Source organism: Mastigoproctus giganteus, chromosome 7 (genome assembly GCF_048544385.1).
Source record: "Mastigoproctus giganteus isolate SK-2022 chromosome 7, ASM4854438v1, whole genome shotgun sequence".
Lineage (NCBI taxonomy): Eukaryota > Metazoa > Arthropoda > Arachnida > Uropygi > Thelyphonidae > Mastigoproctus > Mastigoproctus giganteus.
The window spans coordinates 227,954,898-227,963,853 of NC_143581.1; positions in this window are offsets into that span (position 1 = coordinate 227,954,898).

Genomic DNA, 8,956 nt, shown 5'->3' on the forward strand with positions numbered 1-8,956 from the left:
AGTTCGAGTCCCATCGATGACGACAATTTTTATGGGCTTTTTTCACAACGTGGCTGAGTTATTCGGTCTCAGGCGAGGGTGGCATGGTTTTTTTCTCCTGGAAATTCGGGTTTTCCGTCCAGCAAACAGAAAATCGAGCACAGAACACACGCAATTTACACAGTATATACGAAGAAATATGCTGATGCTCCTAAAACCCTACTACAACAGCTGCATATCTGGGAGTCAAAAGTACATTTTGTACAAATAAAACTGCTTAAAGTGCAATAATTCCACAAACGAAAGATATGACGTTTGTTTGTCATTGATAACTTGTAATTAGCTAACCTTTGTTATAGATGATGCTCCTCTTTCTCTAATGGTTGCTACTGATCAATATAATTAAATTGAAAATGTATTAATGTGCTACTTGTCACGAAATCTAGAATTCAAAGCTAATAACTTTTCGCTGCATCAACTTAATTATGATTATTAGTCCACAACATTAAAAGCTAAAACTTAAAAATCCACGGTAGTAAAAACATGAAAATTTAAATAAAATGTAACTGACGCAAGCTCTTGCAGCCAGCACAGTGGTTACATTCGTTGTTTTTCTAAACTATATTTGAGAATGCATAGGTATTCAAACCTATTCGAAAAGACCTCTAAGTATTCGAAGGGAAGGAATACTTAGAGGTATATTTTAAAAACCGTGGTCCAGTTAGACGGTCTCGGGCGAGGATTACGTGCTTTTTTTCGTCTCTTGGAAACTTGAGTTTTTCATTCCAATGGGCAAACTGGCCACAGAACACACACATTTTACTGACATACTATACTGCCTCTTCATGGCTTAGTCATCTTGGTGAAGACACTAACAATCTGGAAATCGGCGAAATAATGAGCAGTTGAACCTGCATAGAGTGTAATCTGCCTTTAATTTCTTAAAGGCAAATTACATTTACATTTTACAAATTACTAACCAAACTCACCCTTCTTCAGTGCGAGTCTGGAGACGGCTTTTTCATGCCTTGTGATTTCTTAGATAGCTTTGTTTTCATATGTAGTTCTTAAATATTCTCTTAGCGACATGATATGGAGGCATCTTTTAGTGGGCAGGTATATCAAGAGCTGGAAATTGATGAAATAATGTGCACTAAAATCTGCACAGAGTATAATCTACCCTTAATTTCTTAAAGAATTACAGATTATTCTCAGACGTTCAGCGGCACTTCCCGTACCACTTCTTCAGTGTTAGCGTTCATTATTTTACCAATTTCCAGTTCTTGATATACCTGCGCACCATGCCGCTAAAATAATATTAAGAACTAACCAACCCCAAAAAACCAACACAGATAATAAAATTGTACAGAAGGTACTGAAAATAAAATTAAAAGCTCTTTGAAAAAAAGCCTCCTTTCGCAAACTTCAGCCAGGGAGTCAATTCAGTCTTCCTTTGATGTATACTGAGACATTCTGCTATCCGTGCTGTTCAACGCAAAGCTGGGTATATATGCTATTCATCGTTGTACACCGACTACTACAAATTTCTATCACCCACAGATTATTCTTCCGTACTCCTAAATGAGCGATTCTCAAAACAGGATGTCGTGGCATTCCGAGTACGCCGCAATTGGGAAGATACGCTGTGCTGCCACTTTATTAGGTACACCCCTGCTGTGCACACAAATGGCTTGTCCCACAACGTTGCAAGTCACATGACCACAGTTGTGGATATAAATGCAGCAGAACAACCTTTCTAGTATCAGTTAAGCGTAAAAACCGTAGCAAGAATGGGAAAAGGGAGTGATCTAACGGACTTCGAACGTGGCATGGTAGTAGGTGCAAGACGTGCTGGACAAAGCATCTCTGAAACGGCAGTTCTGAAATTTTCATGCACCACAGTTTCAAGGGTGTATCGAGAATGGTGCAACGAACAGAAAACATCCTCTCAACGGTACTCCTGTGGAAGAAATCGCTTGTTGATGAGAGAGGTCAGAGGAGGATGGCTAGAATTGTGCAAGCAAACAGACGGGCCACAATGTCGCACATCACGTAAGAATACAACCTTGCTGCGCAGAACACTTTGTCGCGAATGGGCTACAACAGTCAACGGCTACATGGCGTACATTTGTTATCAATGAAGAACAAGAGAGTACGCCTCCTGTGGGCACAGCAACGCCAGCACTGGACTATCGAGGATTTGAAAACAGTTGCTTGGTCTGACGAGTTGAAGTTCCTGGTGCGTCATGATGATGGAAGGCTCAGAATTTACGAAAACAACATGACTCTATGGACCCGTCATGTCTGACGATTACTGTGCAAAGTGGTGGGGGCAGTATTAGGGTGTGGGGAATGTTTTCTTGGAACACGTTGGATCCATTGATACACATAGATTCACGTCTGAATGCCACATCGTACCTAAACATCGTTGCTGACCAAGTGCATCCGTTCATGTTGACAGTTTATCCTTAGTCACATGGTTACTTCCAGCAGGATAATGCGCCAGTGCACAAAGCCTGAACATGGAAAGTCATTTCCGTGTTCCTGGAATGGTTCCAGGAACATGGAAATGACTTTTCTTTGCTGCAGTGGCCCGCTCAGTCCACGGATCTCAATCCTATTGAACATATTTGGGATGAGCTGGAAAGAGCTGTTCGCTGCAGGCCTACACCTCCGTTGAATTTCAAGGAACTGCGTGACACAGTCATGTCTGCAGGGTACTCCATTCCTGCACAACGTTTTCAGCATCATGTTCAATCCATGCCTAGACGAATTCAGACTGTTTTGAAGGATAAAGGAGACTCAACACGCTACTAGGTAGATGTAATAAAGTGGCAGCACAGTGTATAAGTAACCCTTTTTTCCGATAAACTAAAAGTCTGGCAACCTTTATCAAAAATGTTGTTCGCAAGGCTAATAATTATCTTATTAAACACTGAAGTACAAGTTATTGAATGATTCAGCCCATTCAAGAGATTCTCTGCCTGACAAAAATGTACAAATTTCTTTGCAAGAGAAGAATAAAGAATCTCCTTCTCTCTCTCTCTCTCTCGTAGTAATAAAGCAGGAAAACCTTTAATAGGTTGTAATTGTGCATTTTATATCCAGGAAACGTACATCTACTTCCGTTTCCTCTCTTCGAGCATGTGTGTGTGTGTGTGTGTATCTTATCAAAAAGGAAAAGATAGAAGAGGTCATACACCCTTTCATTGCTACACGTGCATAACAGTCGAGGACATTTCCCATGGCCACGAATGCTATACAACAAAGGCCTCGTTTTTCTTTCTCCATTCCATAGCGACACTCCAAACAGGAATTTCGACTGTAATGGTGCCACTATTACTAAACAAGTATCTGAAGTTTTTGTTAACTTTTTTAGCTGCCAAAAACTAAAACAAAAAAAATATATTCGCTTTTAGACTGTTTCAGTAGGAAGTAAAGACTTATTAGTTTCAAGCAGTTAATTTAAACAGATTTTTCCTCATTTATAGTTCTAAATCAAGATGTGGAATATCTCGAATAGCTTGCGCCTCTTTGCCAACTAAATTGTCTAATACTTCTGAAAATACAGTATTTATTTATATATACCTTATCAAGCCTTCGCGGGTAACACAGTTAGTATAATCACCGTCCTCTCCCACACCGGGTGGAAAAGACCCAAGTTTCAATCAATAACGCGGGGAATTTTTATGGGTCTTTTTCACAACGTGAGCTGAGTTAGTCGGTCTCAGGCGAGGGTAGCATGGTTTTTACTCCCGGAAATTCCGGTTTCTCGTCCAGCAAATAGCAAATCGACCACAGAACATACGCAATTTACTAAAGTTTTATATATATATGGCGTAATACGGCCTAAGTTGCTGATGCACCTAAAACCCAATAACGATATACCTTATTAAACCAGAAAATTCCTATGTGATTCGCTATCGCTGGCAGCTAACCAAGAGTACCGAGCAAAATCCGTTCATGTTGACAGTTAAACCAGAAAATTCCTATGTGATTCGCGATCCCTGGCAGCTAACCAAGAGTACCGAGCAAAATCCATATTTAACTGAGTGTTCCCCACTCTTCTCTCTCTCGAGGTTTGTATCAATCGAATACTTTTCTCAGAAAAGAAGTTCTTATACCAGCAAAATTCCTTATCATTTAACGTTATTGCCATGAGAAATACCACTCACCTTTACTTTTCACAGTAACTGTACTTGATCATATGACTTGCATAATAAATTGAGAAATAGGTCTCCCAGATCACTAACGTATCTGAACACATTGTTCGTCTATTAAGAAGTTGTCTCATTTTACAACTCCCTACTTATCGGTTATTTTAAAACAGATTCCTACAAAAGAGTATGAGATATAACGAAATCAGAGAGAAGTCTTCATCTATCAAAAGCAGGAAGGACAACCTATTAGAGAAAGCAGTTGCACTTCAGAACCTTCGTTTAGAAACACAGATATCAAAGAAACTATGTGATCAATTTATCTTATGCCACCATAAAGAAAAACTCCTTTGCTTCCATCTCTAGCCTCTTGAACATCAATCGACCACTTAAATTATCACGTGACACCTAGATCTCAAAGCAAGAAGCACCCTCACAAAATTTCAAAGGACACACATCAATTTCTTTGACGTCACTAATACTTAACGCGTCTGAAAAATTCCAACAACCAACAAGCTGCCCTAAGAATAGCAGTGAGCACAACGTCACTGAGAACCCTTCAGTGAGTCAACTTACTGGTGCAGCATAAAGATATTCATACAATTCGCCTCAAGCTGGTTTTCTATTACTATTCAAGAGATCACGTCTTTAAAAACAATGAAGTTAATTCTACAAAACTTATTGAAACAGCTTTCTCAGCTTATTCTAAATGCCCTGCCCTCTGCTGATAAGGTAAAATGGGGTGAAGTGGATAACATAAAGCTATAATGCTAATAAAATGCAAACAGATTTTTTCTCATTTATAGTTCTAAATCAAGATGTGGAATATCTCGATTACCTTGGGCCTCTTTGCTAGCTAAAACTGTTCTAATACTTCTGAAAAATAGTATTTATTTATGTATACCTTATCAAGCCTTCGTGGGTAGCACAGTTGGTATAATCACCGTCCCTCCCCACACCGGGTGGAAAAAACCCGAGTTCGAATCCCATCAATAATGAGAGGAATTTTTATGGTCTTTTTCATAACGTGGCTAAGTTAGTCGGTCTCAGGCGAGGTCGGCATGGTTTTTTATCCAGGACACTCCAGTTTATCGTCCAGCAAACAAAATGCGTTATAAAAATGCCTACGAATGATTGAACAGCTACATTCACTGTCTCAAATATTAGGAACTTTTTGCAAATGACGTCATCAGATAATTTAACGTAGGTATGTAAATGTAACTCATATGGTATGATCACAAGTTTTCTTGGTATGAGACAAAATACTGTACGCTTTCCTGGATCTTCTTAGCCGAACCGGTCATGAGGAAAACAGGTAATCTTTTCGATTATCATAAAGGTGCTATTGTCGGAGAGCACGTTTAGCAGGAGTCATAATTAAAAAAAAAAAAAAAAAAAGGAAATCACTGGTGTGTCGAAAGCAAACACCTCAAAAGGAATAGAATATAATGAATGGAAAACGAAAGGAAAATGCAGCAGAAATCGACTCCACGAACGCGATCGCAGAAAAATAACCGAGCTATGGGGCGGTAGCTGAAGAATTTTGGATTTGGTAGTCAAAGCCAAAGTATAAAATCTAAAAACTCGACTGGATTGTGGAAAAGTGCCACCAAAGTCAAGACTGGACTGTGGAACAGTGTAAAGATGTCATGTAGAGGGTCGTGTCAAGGTACGGGGTGTTCTGTTGGTACGGTCTGGATGGCTCATACTGTTGGAAGCTCGAGTTACATCCAGTGAATACTTTCTATCGGATCCGCCCAACTTTGCTCTCGTGGGTAGCACAGTTGTTAGGATCATCGTCCTCTCCACACCGGGTGGAAAAGACCTGAGTTCGAATCCTGTCGATGACGGGAGGCTGGACGGGAGGATTTTTATGGGTCTTTTTCACGTGGCTGAGTTAGTCGGTCTCAGGCGAGGGTAGCATGGTTTTTTTCTCTAGGAAACTCGGGTTTTTCGTCCAGCAAACAAAAATTGACCTCAGAATATACGCAATTTACAGACAATATACAGGGGGAGCAACATAACCGTAGTCGTCGATGCTCCTAAACTCAACGACAACCAACCGACCACCTTTACCATTTAATGTTTCATTTTTAACTAGATCGCAACGGATTCTTTCAAGACGACAATGCAACCATCCACTGTGCAAAAATTGTTATTTTAATGGTTCGAGGAACATTCTAAAAATTTCCAACATCTACTCTGGCTGCCTAATTCTCCAGATATGGTTTCAATATTGCAGATGGCTAATATATTGATGGAAGAATGATGAAATCTGGAGCTAGACTTCCTCAGCCACCTAGTGAAATCCATGCCTTCAGTTGCGGAATCGTGAGTGCGGCTGCCATATCGGTAGTTCTGATGGCTACCAGGAGAAGTTTATGAGTCGCCTATTTCAGGTACGAGAATTCTGCAGTATAGAGAGGTTTTGTCTTGTTGTGGCTGCAAATGCCCAGACCTCTGTTCCATATGGGATGGCGGGAGACAGATGTGCTAGGTCACATATCTTGTGAGGGCTTTATTAAATTGTAATCGGGTGATTAATGATTTTGTAATAACTGAGAGCAAAGTGGAGGAGAAATTGTTGAAGTTAAACATAAGAAGGCACCTGGGGTGGATGGGATTTATCCAGTTATATTAAAGGAGACAGCAAAGGAAGTAAGCAAATCCCTAGCCAAAATTATGAAAGCTTCCTTGCACTCAGGGAAGATCCCCACGGACTGGAGGTGTGCAAATGTATCCCCAATTCACAAAAGGGGGATCGAAGGGTGACACGAGTAAATACAGACCACCTAGTTTAACTTCTGTTCCGGGTAAAATAATGGAGTAACTGGTTAAAGATGCATTGCAGGATCATATACACAAGACTGCAGCAATAATTCACACACCACATGGTTTTGTTAAGGGAAAGTCTTGTCTGACAAATTTGATTGGATACTATGAAGTGGTTACAAAGGAACTGGATGCAAAAAATAATTTTGATATCATATACTTGGATTTCAGGAAAGCTTTTGACACTGTTGCGCATGGAAGACTACTGTACAAATTGGAGCAGAATGGTATTAAGGGTAAGTTGCTACAATGGATAAAAGGTGGTTGAGTGGGAGAAGACAGAGGGTGGTAATCAATGGACGCTGCTCTTCGTGGACTAATGTTATTAGTGGAGTCCTACAAGGTTCTGTGTTGGGCCCACTGTTGTTTTGTATATTTGTCAATCATAGTGATGAAGGTATATCACGCTTAGTGTCGAAGTTTGCAGATGATACAAAGGTTGGCAGGGTTGTTAATGACAGTAATGGCAGAGTGGTACTGCAACAGGATCTAGAAAATTTGGGCAGATGGGCTGAGAAGTGGCAACTGAAGTTTAACATTGACAAATGTAAAGTACTGCATATGGGTAGAAGTAACCTCAGAGGAACGTACCAATTGTGTGAAATGAAAAAGACCTGAGAGTAATTATGCAGTCAGATATGAAGTTTTCTGAGCAATGCAGACAGGTTGCCAGAGCAGGTCATGGGGGGTTTGTCAATGATATATAGGAATTTTGCTAGCAGGAAAAAGGAGGTGATTGTCCCTCTGCATAAGGCAATGGTCAGGCTACGCCTTGAGTACTGCGTACAGGTCTGGAGGCCACATTTTAAGAAGAATGTAGATTTGCTTGAGCATGGTAAGGATCCTCTTACCAAGAGAGGCTTAAGTTCTGCAAATTGCAGCGGATGGAGTCTAGGCACCTGCGAGCTGATCTGATTGAGGTGTATAAGGCTTTGAATAGGTTGAGCACGCTGAATTCTGATGGGAGTCTTCTCCTTGCTCAGACTAAGAACCTGAAGGGGCACAGTTTTAAATTGAGGATAGATAGTTGTAGAATAGATGTGTGGAAATTTGCCTTTAGCTAGCGGTTGGTTAATTGCTGGAACAATCTTGTCGTTGTGGAAGTTGATAGCTTAAATAAATTCAAGGAGGAACCGGACAAACTTTTAGAGGGACTGGTTGTGTGATTTTTTTTTTTTTTTTTTTTGGCTGATGCTATGGAAGCTCATACGCTTGCTTTCTTGCATCACATGCCTCTATTACTATTACTATTATCCCTCACGTGGAGGTGTTTTTTTCTGGCCCATTTCAGAGAGCAAAACTTCTTTACTGCTTTTTCGATGTGGTAAGAGAAGTACATATTTTTATCAAAGATTACTCCCAGGTCAGAATGACGATCCACGAGGAGGATTCTGACTCCGCCCAGGAATGTAACGATGGATGTCGGTACGGTTTAAGAGAGAAGACGTTTTATGCAGATTTTGCTATATTTATATGGGGGGGTGAATGCAGAGAGATATGTTGACAGGGCCTGCAGAATCTATCATAGCTGAAACTGATCAGGAGATCTTTGTTAATATTTTGACTTCACTGGCATAAGTTAGATAGTTACGTTATAAATCATAAAAGGGATATAACAACTGTAAAGATCACTGGAGAGAGAATGCCGCCTTACATTACATAGACAGAAATATTACATGACAGAGAGTACGTACTTGGAATTGAGAATTAAACCGTGCTCATGTAATTCAAAGACAACGGCGGTAAAACCATGGTTACACAAGACAAAACCAGTTATGTCCTGTTTTGTTAATTTTAAAAATTAATGCGCATCAAACACGAATAAAATTAGATCGACATGATAATAATATGTTAAAATAAGTATATTTACTTTTAATGTTATTTATGTGGATAATAAGAAGTCTTTCACCAAGTGAAGCGATTTCAATTTGAAACTATAACAAATTACGTGACAAAAACTATAACAAAGCTTGAGCATGACCCACTTC